Source organism: Corvus brachyrhynchos, unplaced genomic scaffold (genome assembly GCF_000691975.1).
Source record: "Corvus brachyrhynchos isolate BGI_N302 unplaced genomic scaffold, ASM69197v1 scaffold230, whole genome shotgun sequence".
NCBI classification, from domain to species: Eukaryota; Metazoa; Chordata; class Aves; order Passeriformes; family Corvidae; genus Corvus; species Corvus brachyrhynchos.
The window spans coordinates 550,532-566,507 of record NW_008235744.1 but is presented as its reverse complement, the minus strand read 5'-3'; the positions used below and the strand labels follow the sequence as shown (position 1 = coordinate 566,507).

The 15,976-nt window shown below is 38.9% G+C and overlaps 1 long non-coding RNA gene across 1 annotated transcript; it reads right to left on the bottom strand.

Moving 5' to 3' along the window:
- Window positions 1-8,862: 8,862 nt before the first annotated feature.
- LOC108449879 lies at window positions 8,863-15,970 on the bottom strand. Its single transcript, XR_001866172.1, has 2 exons — window positions 9,956-15,970; window positions 8,863-9,811 (listed from the first exon to the last, which is right to left on the bottom strand). It is a non-coding gene; the product is annotated as an uncharacterized LOC108449879 (long non-coding RNA).
- Window positions 15,971-15,976: the final 6 nt, after the last annotated feature.

The window sequence follows — 15,976 nt, the reverse complement described above, 5'->3', positions numbered from 1 at the left end:
GCGGCCAGGCGGGGAAGCGTGCGCTGCACCCGAGCGCTGTGTGTCTGGCTGAGGGGCAGCCTGTCAGAAACTTCCCGCAGGCAGAAACGCGCTTCTTTCATTCCCTTTCACATCCATCACAAAGGTGAGGACGGGCGCAGCATTAGCCGGTTTATTTAGTATGTATGCTATGGACGAATGAAGGTTGCTGGCCAAAGAGTATGTTCATGTTGTCAAAATGCTTTCTTGTTTGATCTTTCTGACAGTCTGCAGGACAGGAGCCTCTGTTCCAGTGTTTTAGTTTGAGTCAAGAAGGATATTATGACCTAAGCACCACAGGGTGGTCTCAGAGCACACAAAATTGCTTTCTTTAGGATGAGATCAAGAAATCCTTATGCAAGAGGCACAGAAGACAGTCACACTCCAAACACATCTGCTACAACTGTAAAGACCCTCAGACCCCAAGCAAAGATTAGAGGCTTGACTGAAGAAACACCCTCCAAAACTTTCAGTGTGGATGCTCTTGGCTCCAGCTGTTTCACTGTATGGATCCACTCCTTTCAGGCTGTGATAAGTGTTAATTTTCACATAGCCTAAACCCACTGTAGTGTCAGCTGACAGAGATAGTGGCCTATAGGGGAAAATGAGTGCCTCCAGTTTAGATACCTGCCTTTGCGTCAAGTAGGTGATGTGGATAAACCCCATAGTGATGAAAGGCTTCTGGTTTCCATACACACAGAGGCAGTGTGGGCATCTTGCTGACTGTGCCACTTGTAATTTGCACTACTGGCTGTTCAGAGAAGAGATTCAGGAAATAAATTCTTTTTTTTCGTTGTTGTTTCACTTTTATGGCATGGTCTCAGGCCTCCCACAGACTCAGGCAGGTGTTTCTGTGTGAGTTGTGCTGAGTTATGCCAATTTTGAAGGCTTTTTTCACCCCCGCCTTAAGCTTGTTGCCATTCCTCTTTTAAATCCAAAGCAAAAGCTGTGGAGAGACATTGAGAAATTTGTTCTCATCCCCACTCCTTTGAAAAAAACTCTCCAAGTACAGAGATCTAGAAAATGGTGGTGTTTTCATTCTGCAAGCTGGCATCACTTACTAACACTGATATTTTTTGTTATAGCCAACCCTCAAATATGATATTTCTGGAAATGAAAGTTTTAGTTGCTGGGTAAAAGAGAGTTAATAATCTGGAATTTATTTAAAGGTTATGTTTTCTATATTCATGTAAGGTTATACTCAGTGGCGCACAGAGATGGGTGGTAAATGCTGTGAAGACTCCAACCACTTGGTGTGTGGGCATCCAACACCTCCTATCTAGAACATATTCCAGGATCATTGCAAAATACATTTAAGGGAATTTGCAAAGTCCAAAATCCTGGAAGCAGGAACCACCAAATTTGGGCTTCCTGTATTACTTTCACTCTTGCTGAGCTGTCTCCTGCAGTCATGGCTGGGAAAAGGATTTCTTGTGATATTTCCATGACTGTGCTGCCAATGCTGCATGGAGGATGTAGTGAGGCTTCCCAGACAACTGTAATTCCAGCCTACTCCAACTTCTTCAAGTGTCTGACTGTTTTACTGCAGCTCTTAATCCTTCAATTGAGGGTCTTTGGGTGAGATGTCATTGTGTTTTTATGGAAAAATTGTAAGAAGTGGTAAAACAAAAATTTCAGTAAGATTTCATCAGGATTGCTCATGTGCTGAGAAGTAATCATGTTCATAAAACATTGTTGAATTTAGTCTTGTTTTTATGCTGTGAATAAGTTTTTTATTTGAAATTACATTGAATAAAATTTTATCAAATTAGAATTTCATTTAAATATTCTGCTTTCCTGTCTAGATATTTTGAAGGACCACAGCAAACCTGGAAAGGAGTCCTGTATCCAAAATTATGCTTAAATAGTTAAGATGTGTTCCTTTATTTAACTGGGTATCTTATCAGGTTGTCTTTGAATTGCTGGAAAAATGAGTAAAAAATACTGACATTTTTCAAAATGCTTTTTTTTAGTGACTATAAATTGACAACGAAACCTTACCCTCTGAGCCTAATTTGTAATAGTCAAGGATATGTGACAAAGAGCTTGTTTTTTTTAAAAAAAAAGTTTTTAGTGCTTTATTCTTTAAGATGGATTGAAGGAAATATGTTAAAGACAAGTTGTGCCAGCACTGCTTAACCTTCTAGTATCTTGGAGATTATTTCTGCTGGCTTTGTGGGCCTTTTCAGGGTGATCCTTGAAAATGCTAATTAATTTCAGGATTGCTGTGTGTGTGATATGCTTTGACATACACAGAAAATTAATAATAATATAATAATCTTTCTAAAAGAATTTTGAGAGCAATTTATAGCTTGTGCCAGATGTCAGTTGACTGAGTAATTTAACACACTTGTGTAACTGAAAAGTAATAGCTTTTGAGAGCTTGCCATGCTGCTTATGGATATGAATGACAAAATTTATGGGTTTTTAGCTATGTGCATAATCCGAAAACATTCACTCCCTCTTGCAGGGAATAAGCAGTACCAGAAGTGAATGTGTTTTAATCATCTGAAACATATAGCCCAAATGCTGTTTTATTTGTTTAAACTAGGAAAAGACATAATTCCTCTAAAGGAAGTGCTGTGAATGCAAGACCAAGAAAATTGTTCTTGTCCTATCAGTAGCTGCAGAGACCACATCTCCATAAAAGTCATTAAAGCAGCAAAGACAGCACTGTCAGGTTAGAAATTGTGCTAAAAGATATACTAAGCCTCTGGCCCTGGAATCTAAAGTGCTTCTTCCTATGTTTGTGCCCAGTGCAATGCCACTGAATCTTGCAGGTTTTAGACCTAGGTGTGACCCAGGGGATGGGGTTTAGGGAAACCACCAGGATCCCCCTTTCCAGACTTGAACTGCCTGGAAACCATTCAGCCTGAGATGGAGTTCTTCTAGAGCAGATACAGAGAGATAGGCACCTCTGGGAGGAGGTTCTTCCCCGAAGGGTGGTGGACAAATTGCTTCTTGTGGGGAGCCAAATCTAAGTAAGATTAATATCTCTGTCCTTTCATGCAAATGATGAAAAACTACAGAACTGAGTGGAGGGTGTTCCCTTTACCTCTCAGGAAAAAGACAATTTCACAATCATCCTGCAAGTCATGACACTGAGCGTTTCTAATTTGTTCCAATTTTACAAAAAGTGCCATACATATTTGTTTTTGTTCTGATGCCTAAAGATTTTCAACTTTTTCAAATATTTGTAGCTTTGTAGATATTAATATATAATTGTATAGTTTCTAGCACTTTCTTACTCTTTGTCACACTTCAGAACAGCAGCTAACCCTTTATGTCACATTCTTGAAATTTTGTTTAGTCTTATTTTCAAGAAAATAATTTCTGTTTTGCAGCAGGACTTCAGAGACATAACAAGAAATAGGGCAAAGAACCCCCTGCAGAATCTCCAAGGGGCAGACCCAAAGGTGGGTTACCAGGACAACTGTTCTCCTATTGGACGTACCTGCTAGATATACTAATTAATTAGACTTATAAAAACTGTGAAGATTTCATGCCACGTGTGCACACAGCTATATTTGTGCACCTGCAGGCTTTCATTAAAGAACTGTTCTTTACATTGCCACTTTTAATATTGTTTGCAAAGTCTTTCTTTCAATTCTAGGCATCAGTTCCACCCTTTGAAGCAAAACACCTCCCTCAGATCTGGGCTGCTTATAAAATGTCTTAGAAACTCATGTCCGTAGTGCTGCATGGTTGTGGTTCATCCCAGGTTATTGGAGTGTCAAAACATACCTGGCTCTCCACTCTGCTGCCAACTCCATCTCCATTACCACTATTTTTCTGTCTGAGAAAGGATAAGCAATGCAAGGATGCATTCAGGTAAACAAATGTGGGGCTTGTTAAGTTAAATCAAATGGGATAACCACTTTGGAGCGTAAGGAAAGGAGCTACAAGCCTGGTGCCTGCCTGCCTGCCATCAGTTTCCTCTGGCTGAGACTGTGATCTCAGCTCCAGTACAAACTGAGTGTGCTGGATTAAATATTGGGCTTTATTTTCTTTTAATATTTCTGTTTGCTTGTTTAATTGTTTGTTTGTTTGTTTTAAAAGGTGTTTGTGCTTCCCCTGTAGTCTTAAAAGTAGCAATTAGCTTGCCCTGAGAATATTATACCCAGGAATTTCCCATGCATGCATTTAGATGCCCAAATACATCTTTGAATCAGAGGTCAACAGGCAGAAGCCAGGTGAGGAGGAGGACTGGAAAAGAATTGGTTTAATCAAAAAGGGATGGGAAGTCAGTGAACACTACAAGACCACATTATCTGCTTCACTCAGTCTCCTGAAGTCCCACTGATTGAGAAGATCTGTTACTCATCTGCAGAAGAAAGAGGGTGCATACCATCAATGAATTCTCCAAAAAAAGTTACGAGGATTATGAATGAGCTGGGTTGTGATCGCTGCTTACCATAATTTCTTTCATCTCCTCACAGCTTTGATATCTATCAATTTTTCCATTTAAAGATAGTAGTAGAGGCTCCTGAGAGTAACCCACACATGCAGTGCCTAGCAGGGAGGGACCTAGGCTTTGAAGGACCTTCCATAGCTAAGATTTTTAAAAAAGAGTTACAGCATATGCTAAAGTTGTTCTACGAGTCTTTTTCCACCTTTTCATAGGGAATGTTTGACATGGTTATCCTATTGACACGTGTTAAAGAAAACGGCAGGACTCTCAAGGGGTTTGGTTAGAAAAGTTTTTTCCATCAGTAACCAGCTAGGAGCTGATGCTCTTTAAGTCATCCCAGTCCATAGCTCTGTAAGCTGATCACAAACAACACCTGGACGTGTTTTCTCATGTGCAAAAGCACAGGGTCAATACGGGGAAAGCAAGGGTAACCTTGTAAGTGCTGATCAGACTTTATTGGCTTATACATGAGCTGGTCTCAGCACCATAGCAGGACACAGACTGTCTTGCTTTTTCTTCTCAAAAAACCTGTCCTCCAGAGAATGCAGGTAGGCCCTGTGCATAAGCACTGTAGATCTGAAGTTCCTATAAACCTATATGTTTTCACCATATCTCATAGGCAGATTTTAGTGGTTTTGTGTGAGATTAGCTAGATGGTTTAGGCTAGAGGGATAGCTAATGCTCTGCCTCTAGTACCTTCATCTGAGGAGGTTTCCCAGTTGAGTTTGCCAGTAAATCTGAAGAACATCTCTGAGTCAAATATTTTCTTTGATTTTGGTTGAGAATTTTAAATCCAGCTCAGACAATTTCATCCAGGCTCCTCTCATGAAAATAAGAGAGGAATATTGCTTTTTCTGTCTTTTTGAGACCAAAAGAAGCATGGAGTAGACCCATATTCTACAGGCAAATCTTTGGTTAGCTCACGTTGCTCCAGACAACCTTTACCGTGTTTACATCTCCCTGCAGATTTCACTGAAGTCAGTAGAGATGCATACAATACATCAATGCAAACTTTCTTCTGTGTAAGAGCAACAATTTAAAAGCAATCTGCATTCCTTGTAACAGTAACTATGTTCACTTAAATTATAATGTTGCAGTAGTCTTGTTAGACAAGACATGATTAATAGTTTTGATAACAGGCTTAAAAATCTGCTCAATATAAGTCATGCCTTCCACATTATTCTGACTGGAACCGTGTGCTGTGGTTCTAAGAAGTAATTTGCTTATTTATTTTAACAGCCCATTTAATGAAACTTTAATGAAGAGCAGTCCTTATGGCAATCTTGGGGTTTGTGTGTGTAGGAGGAATATTGGATCAACGTCATCTGGAACATTTTTAGCTTGGGATTTTTATTGGTGTGTTAGTAGAAGGCCTGTGTTTGCAGTCTACTTTTGTGGCAGTGCCACAAACTAAATGCATTTTCTCAAGAGACAAGGACTTGCCAAATGCTGTCCTTGTCACAGGAGAGTCTACATGAGTAGCTACAACATTAAACTAACCATAGCTGCAATTGTTTCTTTTTCCCTTCTGAGAGGAGGGAGGCTGTATTGGGTTTGAGAAAACTGTAGCAGCAAGACTGCAGGAGTAAGATGCTCTTTTGGGTGTGTGTATGTCTGTATGGTGGCTTACTCCCCCTGCTACACCCTCCCCAGTAATGTATGAGAAGTAAATTTTTTCCTCCGATCGGAAACAAGGATGAGTTTGGAAATCTAATCACCTTTTTTTTTTTTTTAAAACTTTCCTTCTGGCCAGCCCTACTTTTAAGTTAGCATATTCATACAAAATGGGGAGTTCTGAGGTTGACTAGGGATGTTCCTTAGATCACCACTGCCATTATAAAGCCAAAAATCTAAAAAAAGGGTAAATCCCTTTTGTATGGCTCTATAAGCAGCTCTACTTGCTGGTTAGATTTACATATCAATGCACTTCGATCTTTTTTCCTTCTGAGCACTTCTGAATTAAGCCTGTTCTTCAGGGCAGTTGTTAAACCATGCCACTTAGGAGCTTGCAGATATTTCCTGGGCCATTTTAAAATGTGACCAGTTATCAAGCTTTGTACTAAAGTCCTATGTGCCTTTTCTGAGTAACAGCGTTGCTTTTTTCCCCATCCTCATACACAGTGCCCTGTTGCTTCCTTTTGTTTTCACCCTTGTGAAAGTTCAACTTGTTGTGGTAGTTGCTGAAATGTAGGAGGTAAAATTCTGGGTTTCGCTTAAGCCCTGCACGTCACTAGTTGGTCCTCAAAAAGGGGATTCCCATTGCAGCTCTAGCACTGACAGAGCAGTGGGAAGAGGAAGTGCATGGCTTGGGTAGTTGATGTAGAAAGTGGAAATGCCCTCATTTGCACACTGGCAGGAAGAGAATGATACCGAGCTCTGTGCTGGAGCACACCTGGAGTCACTGGGTTGGGGATCAGACTGGGAGGCTGGTGGTCAGTCCTCCTCCCTCCTGCACTGTTCTTGGACTGGACTGTCCCCACAGTCCTTCTGCTGTACCACTGCTGAAGCACTTGGACACAGAATTTAGCACACATGCTTTTTGGAGAAAACAAAGATAAGCAGTGGAGGGTGTTTTAGTAAAATCTGTTTACTCATGGAAACTTGTCTTGACTGAGCCTTGAGGAAAGGGAGGACAGCTCACATGAGCAAGCACTATTTTCTACCTACCTTGTACACACACACACACACACACACACACACACGTGCATACTCATATGCACAGACCAGCTGTGACCAGTTCCAAAACCTACTCACAACACAACCAATGGTTATGAAACCACAGTGTCAAACTGGAAGCCATGGTATGTTGCTACGAGTATAATGGTTTGCCTAGAAGAGCAAGCCAAGATTTCCCAAAAAAACACTGATGTAGGGTTGAGAACCTGATTTTTTGAAGTGGTGGCTTCAGAAAATGAGGGTCTTCAAAGCCATATTAAGCCTTGACTATCAGAAATATGAAGTCAACTTTTTGCATCCTAATATTACTACTACCATTAGTAGCAAAACCAGAAACGTGAAAGAATGTAAGAGCATCACTGTATTGTGAACAGATAGTAAATGTAATTGTTTATTAAATAATCGTTATTAATACTACTTTAAATTATTAAACTGATTCAATAAGTCACCATTAAGAATGTACTTGAATGTATTTTTGAATGCTTTTGTGAACTGATTCATGAACAAAGGAAATGGATTAGAACTTAAAGTAAACACCATGGATGTCTTCAGGCTTTAGTAAGTTAAATACAGTGGAAGCACTTTTACTTGGGTGGAAGGAGCAATAGAAGGAAACCTAGAATTAAGTATTTTGAAAGATTTTTTTTTTCTTCTATAAATTCTGTGTTTTAAACTTTCTCGATTCTCTAAGTACCTTTGTTTTAGTAAATGTGCTATTAAGGTAGGTGTATATATATATATATATATATATATATATATACATACACACACACACAGAACTTAAAGTAAACACCATGGATGTCTTCAGGCTTTAGTAAGTTAAATACAGTGGAAGCACTTTTACTTGGGTGGAAGGAGCAATAGAAGGAAACCTAGAATTAAGTATTTTGAAAGATTTTTTTTTTCTTCTATAAATTCTGTGTTTTAAACTTTCTCGATTCTCTAAGTACCTTTGTTTTAGTAAATGTGCTATTAAGGTAGGTGTATATATATATATATATATATATATACATACATACACACACACACATATGTATCTCTATGTACTATATGCACATGATGTCCAAATGTAACACTTGGGAATAAATAAGCGTGTATCCTGCAGACATGATGCTGTAGCTTGAAGAGGTGGTCCCTGACAGGAAAATTTGGCTATGTAATAGTTCTTCCCAATAGCATGCTTGACCAGGTTTTCAAAGTCTCTCCTTTCTGAACCACTTTCAGACAGACTAATAACAAAAAAGGGAGAACATCACAGGTTAAGCAGTTTATGCCAATGCTAAAGTGAACTGGCAGAGTTCTTCACAGTGAATTTACAGATTTTCTCATTATGCCCATCTAATACCCAAAGCCCTCCTTAGAATTTCTTTCACAGCTCTGATTCCTATAGAGCTCTTAAGATTTCTGCCCATACAAAATTTAGAAAATGTATCACTTTGGACTATTGCCCATACATCAGACTGTCCCAATTAAGTAGTCCCTACTGCCCCTACTTGCTATAAACACAGTTGTATCATGTAAGTAATAGAGTGCAGCAGACAGAATCACTTGAATTAGGTCCTGAAAACGTAATGTTTGTAACATTTCTCCCCTGTCCTGCCAGGGCTTGACCTGCAAAAATACTTACTTCGAATAAGAGAGTTTCCCTGATAACCAGTACTGTGGTGGTCGCAGCTTTTTTACACTGGGAACTGAGAAACTGTACTGGTGCTTCCCAAACTGGGGACACAACCTGCCCAAGGGCTGTGTGATGTGTGTGTATATATATGTGTGTTTATCTACTCCTGCCAGGGTAGGCAGGTCTCAAGAGCTTTAGATAGGGAGTCACTGAAGCCTGGACTTAGTTCCAGTGCTGAAGTGTGGGCTTACCAGCTAGTGACTATCCTTGGAATTCTCCATGGTGGGAACCAGCCATTAGATGGAAGACTGTAAATGTTGTTGAATTTAGATACCAGTCGTCTGGCAATTGCTGTGTCTGAGGCTGGCTGGTGGTTCTACAGACCCTGCTGTGCCATGTTGTCTTCACAAGCCCTCCTGAGAGCTGTCTGGAGGAGGGGTAGTCAAGCTTATTGCATGGTATTTGGATGAAAAAAATAAAAGAAAACTGGATAAATAAACTTCTTAAAATTACTATTTCTTGTTTCAGTAGCTGGGCACCCTTGAGATGGTATATTGAAAAAATAAATTAGGATCCTGTTCACAAATCTGTGATCTCTTTAGAGATGCAGATTTTTTTCCATAAGTGATGAAGTTTTCCAAACACCTTTTAAATAATTCATAACCAGGAGCAGAATGTAGAAGTCTTTTAACTACAGAATGTCAAGTCCCTTTTCTTACTCATCTTGATCATATTCTCCAGTTTTTTTCTGTGAATATTCCAGGGTTTTGGTTTTATTTTTTTTCTGAAGATGTTTGTTTGGAAGAGTTCAGACAATTTTTGACCCTGTTAACATACCTATTTCACTATATATTCTCTCACTGTTAGGCAAACTGAAAAAGTAGGAAATTCAGTTCTGCTAAATTGGGTCCCCAGAACCTCTCCAGATCTCCTAAGTTATTTTCCTCAGAAAATTTCAGAAAACATGATCTGTTAGTGTGATGTCAGCTAATCCTTCTCTCCCAATAGAATCACTTTCTAAGCATGTCAGCTCTCAGTAGGGACAGGGCATGCCAACTCTTGGGCATTCCAGCTCCAGTCAGTTTCACCTAGGGGTGGGGGTTCATTTCACCCAGCTTTACTCCTAATGCTGAGTTGTGTTGGTGGTTAAAACCTCACCTTGTCCTTCTCAGCCAGAAGAGCAGTGGTTCCTAGTATGACTAAGTTGCTAGGTTTCTAAAATTAAGGAAAACACAGGAATCACTTGCTACAGGATGTAAAGCCTGAAACATGACAGGGAAATGTGGAGTTTTGGATGAGGAACATACGATATACTAGTGTGCATTATGTTGATTTGCATTAGTTAAGGAGTCTATATGTAACACAATAATTTAGTATTGCCTTGTAACTCCAGCTGATTCAAAGCCAACTTCCTAGTGCTTATTTCATAGGGATTTTTCAAGGGCATCTTAAAAGATCAACCACCTTTCTCTTTCATTGAGAAGGCTGTTCTGATTTAGCTCTGATATGTGAAATTGCTTCACAGGAGTTGTAACTGCCTTTTCCTGTCTGGACTTAGCTACTGCTTCCCTTTGATGGTCTTTCTAAATTCCAGATCTGGGCATAACATAAGCAGAAGGAAGGATTTGTCCTCCTGTTCCTTAGCAGACTTCCATATCCCCTCCTTCAGGGCAGGCTTTGTGCTGGAGTTGCAGTCCCAGGGCTCAAGGTTTATCCCAAATCACTGTCTTCTCTGCCCTTCATCCTACTTCATGTGGCTCAAGGAAGAAATACTCTGCAGTCAGGAATCTAACACAGATTCTGCTGACAAGTTTTCATCAAAAAAATACTCTTCAAAGGCATCCCTTAATCGCTTGGGACCTGTTGGTTGTTCTTGCTTGCTGGACAGAATTGTTCTTACTTTCTGAGAGGGTGAGTGCTTGAATAAATTGAAGAAAACCATGTGTGCCTGGAGGCGTGAAAATCTAATGATTTTTGTGTTTGCCCACAAAATATTAATGTCTGCTGGAAAGAAGCTTGCTTGCACAAATGTCTTAAGCTGAACACAAAGCAATGAGCATATGCAACTGAAGAAAATGCGCTGTAAGTTAAAAAAAAAAGTAATTTTCACAGTTATATTGTTCTTTGAATTATTTGTCTCCTTTGTGTGCTTCTCCATATTACTATATAAACTTCTGAAATTGGAGTATTATTACTCTTCACTTAACTTTGTAGGGAATCTCAGTCTTCATTTCTACTCAGCATCAGCTGCAAGCTTCCTAATAATGCTCAGCTTCTATATTCCTCAAATTTTCGAAGCAGTTTCACAGTTTCCATACAGATGAGCTTGGGTAGTCTTTCATCTTTGCTCTTTCACATCCACGTGAGCCACAGAATAGCCTTCATCTTGCAGGCTTATGCTTTGTATCTGGAAAGGCAGCAGTGTTTGCAGTTTAAGATGGTAAAAAGAATCACGTATTTTCAGTTCTAACCTCTTGTTTTCCTGTATTTAGGATTTCCTCAAACTTTTGCATCCTTAGGTGGCTTTTCCCTCATGCCTTCTTTGTCTCCAAAAGCGAGAGAAAATAATAATTAAAAAATTATATGAATTTTATATATTGCTGAAATTTATAATATGGTGTAACATGACGTAATGGACTGCTAAAGGTTTGAAAATGGATTAATGATAACGTAGTTGATATCTCGGGTGCATTTATTTATCCATATTTTTTAATCTATGTATACCTGTGCATGAACCACCATGCAGACAAAAACGCTGTATCTGAGCTCCGATGTCTCTTAATCGTAAGTATCGGGACGTGCCGCTCTTCGATTGCTTGCAGTTAGTACAGCATAAACCTCATTAAATGTTCTTTTGTCAAACCACAAAATCTATAAGCAAGTTATCTTTGCATTTTCCTTACCTCTTTGCTTAAAATCAGAAAAATTAATAAAGAGAAAAGCTTTTGAATCCCTTGATTTAGAGAATTCATTCCCAGCAGTGTTAACGAAGCCGTAACATACCTGGTTTTTCTGTTCCTGTAAGCTTACAATATTATTGACATATTCAAGTCTATCTTATTATGCAAGTTTTGCATAATAACAGAAGGAAGAACAGAGAATTATTTGTATAGCACTGCATTTAGGATTTTTAAATAATATTTGTAAGAAAAAAATGCTGATTCATTGAAACCGAGCAGTGAAATTGTACATTCTGTTAAATTACCCAATTCAAAAATACTTTGAATGAATGAATTAAAAGACCTTGTTGTGAATAGTTTCTTTCATTTGAAAATACTTCTCTTTCTTTCCCTTTCTCACTTTCTTCCTATGTCTTTTTGACTGGCTTTTTTTCTCTGTCTCTTTGTCTATTGCTCTCATCCTTTCTTTCTCTCTTTTTCTCCTTCCCTTTCAAATCAACCTTCTTTTTTTATATAATCATCCTAGACTTTGGGCTCTTAAATATAATTAAATACTTTTTCTTGATCCAAGCTAGGCTCTCCTCTATTTTTTTTTTTTCAGATTTTGACATGTTAGAGAAAACAATAAGAATATTCTTCCTAGTAAATTAATTCAGTTACTCAGTCTTAAAATAATTTTTTTCCTGTCCTCCACCAGCTTATGAGAAGGCTATTTATTAATTTATATCCCTTTATGCCTATGTTAGGGTTGAGATCTTTTTTCAAGATAACATTAGTGCTGACATCCTAGTCATACAATTACCGCTTTGCCTATCCTAGTGTTGTTTCTTCTCTGGTATTTGCCAGAGTTGTCATGCCTCCCCTCTGACTACATTTTGCTGAGCTGACAAACTAAGTTCTTGTGATTAGCTCATGACTGGAGATTACTCACTCTCTTTGCTGTCTTGGCAGCCCTTTGTCTGACCACAATTGATCGTACTGTACATAATCCCAATGTAGGCTTCCCTATACCTAGGGTTATAGCAGAAAATAATTTCCTCTAATAACATTCCAATTTTTTTTTTCCAGGGCATATCACACATCTGGCATAACAGATATTATATTACAAAACAATATTCTAAGTCTTATTGCTCCTACTGCCTCCAGCCAGTGGTAGTCCTAACTTACAACATGAAACAGTTTCATTAATTCCAGAGTGTGATCTCCCATGTTCTCAATTGACATTAAATTCTGTTAAAGTCATTATACTTTTTTTCTCACATAATATTCCAGAAGTCCTGTATTTTTCATAGACATGGAAAAGTGTTTCTGGGACATATCTGCTATTATAATGTGTTTCTTCTTTTAAAGTAGGATTAATGCTCTATTTTATGTCTATATATTATTAGGAAGGCCCTGGATGCATTTAATTGACTGCCTTAAGTGTATAGTGTGAGCACTGACCTTGGTCATACCCGTTGCTGTGTGAGCAGTTTGAGCCTTCAGTTCAAGGGGGTTCTATAGTCCCAAAGTGTCTGTCCTGTCCTGACAGGGTGCTGAGCACACGGGGGCTCTTATTCCATCCAGAATGGGGCTGTGGGGCTGAAGCACAGCTGGGGACTGCAGCATGTGCTGCAGCACCATCTTAAATCCAGACCTCACGTAGGGAAGGATGGGATTCCTTTCCAAAGGTGTATTGCATCCTATGTGCTTCAGGCGCTTCATTGTGTGCATTTAAGCCTGGCTCTTGAGCTAGGAGTACAACACCTTGCTAAAAACTCAAGCTTACTAAAATTAGGCTTGCAAAATATAAGTGCAGAATATCTATCTGACCAGGCGCATATGTTGATTTGATGTTATATTGACCATGATAAAATTAACGCTTCCTTTGTCTTACCTGACAGGTTTCTATGTATTTCTTAAATAATTGTGGCCTGAAACCCCTAGCTGGTGTCACTGGTTTGACTAAGGTGGGGAATCTGACATTTTAATTGTTTGAAATTGAGCAAAAGAACTGCAAAGAAGAAAAACCCACTGATTTTTTCTGTTTTCTTTTGGGGTTTTGGCACTCTTTTCAAGGAAATTATTTCTTCTGTTTGGCCTTTAGAATCCTCTACAGAGGAGAGATGAGGAGCTATAAATCTTTAAAATAGGTCAAAATCTCACTAATTATTGCTTTAATTAGTGACAGCCACTTTTTTTTTATTCTTTTGTTCAATTTAATAGAGTCAGATATATCCCCATTTTTCTAATTTCAAAGAAATTGTGCCCTTGATTTTTAATGGACTTCACCCAGTCTGTAGATTACCTGGAAGTATCCATAGTGAAAAATTTATAGGTTGTACCTTTAGTTTTTCTGTCACAGCTGCTCTTTTCGTGTTGTCCACAAATACTAGTATACTGAACATAAATTTTCTAAAGAAGAACAAATAGCAAAAAGTTCTTAATTAGCTTTGAAAAACAACAGTGTGAAGAGATTTTACAGGGGCCTGTACATTCATTAAAAAACATTTTCTCAGTTGAATGTCTCACACCCTGGACGTAGAACAGTAAATCAAATCATAAATCTTTAAATGGTCCAAAAATACTTTCAATAACTCTGATAGGTCTAGTTTGTGAGATAGGAATGATGTATAGCATAATTTTTGGGTTCAAAAAAGATTGCACAGTTATTTTATACAGATTGTGCAAAATGTTATAGTGTTGAACTATAACCCTCTGAAGTCAGGAAGACCTACAGGTGTTAGACATTTCCATGTTCCAAGCACTGTAAAGATACTTCAAATAATTCTGTAATTCTTTGTTAAAATTGTTAAGAAAAGAATGCTATTGCCTTGCTTACTAACTCCTTTACCAGCTGCATTCATTAAGATCCATTAAAATACACACTAATAAATTCCTGTGTACAGAGTATTTTATTTTTCATTTCCTTGTACAGAAAACTTAGGCAAAACCTGTTAGTGATGTAGTTAAAAACCTTAGATTGCATTTAAGTACTTTTGTACAAGTATTAAGTGTGTATTTTCGACCACATAGCTTAACATGCAACCTGTACTTAATTGCTTAATAAACAGAATTACTGCAATATGGCAAATTATAGACCAACCTTAGTATGAACAGTACATGAGTTAATTTAATAGTTTCTTGATGCTAATTAAATTGTCCATAATTTACAATTTGAAATATTTTATACTATAAGTGTATTTAAGATTTGGTATTTCTTCCCCATTTTCTGATTGTGGGATATCTCTAGTAAGATTTTCTTAAGACTATTTCAGACACACAGATATTTAGTATTGAGTAATGTGGTGCTCTTAATGCCCACCATGCTATTAAAGCTGTTCCAGATTAAGCAAAAATTAATTCACATTAGACTGCAAATTACTATCTCTATTATCTCACTCCTGAGTTATTGTGGTAATTGATCAGTATCAGAGGAGCTAAGTAATAGAAAAGAAATGCGAGGAGTTTTGTGCAGAGTGTGAAAATGAGTCTTACGTCATACCTTTGCTGGCTGGCTCATTGACTCTCCCGCCTTGTGGCAGTCACTGCCGTGCACCAGGCCTTGAAGCACCAGACAGGTCACTTCTCCTCTGCTTCTCCCTGGGACTGGGAAAGATCCTGCTGCTGGCACAGCTCTGCAGGGTGGAGACAGTGGGACAATGCTTGTCCTGCTGGAGGGCTTGCTTTGCTTATTGCCTGACTTACCTGTGCTCTACACTTTTCTTAGCCACCACCTTGAGTACAGGAGGACAAGTGAAACAAAATAAAATGTTGGTATTTAATCTTCCTAATTCAAAAGCTAAATTAGAGGCTTTTAACTTTTTGAGAAAGACTGTGTCTGTAAACTGGACAATAGCTTGACAGTGCCTCTTGCTCTAGTTTGTCCCTGAGTGAAACCGATGCCCCAGACTGCCTCAACAGCTGCAGTAAGCAGGTAGTACCTCATTTCCCTTCATATTTTCATGACACAGATGATACTCTATAGCTCTGAATTTAAATGAGACAGATAGCCTTGATTCCCACCGGGAAGGTATGAAAACATCGCTTCTCACGCTCTACATTGCAAAACATTTAGAATGACGTGTGTTTGACGTTTTAAAGTTATTTTTCATTCAGAACATTGCTTCGAAATGGTTCATACCTGAAGTTTCCCAGGTTCTGCCACTGAGGCGCAGAGGCAGCGCTGTGCCGCGCCGCGCCGGGATTGCTGTGGATTTGCTCTGCGCTGGATTTGCTCTGCGCTGGATTTGCTCTGCGCTGGATTTGCGCGGCGCTGGATTTGCTCCGCGCTGGATTTGCGCGGTGCTGGATTTGCGCGGCGCTGGATTTGCGCGGCGCCGTGCGCGGCCGCCAGGGGGTGCGGCAGTGCCG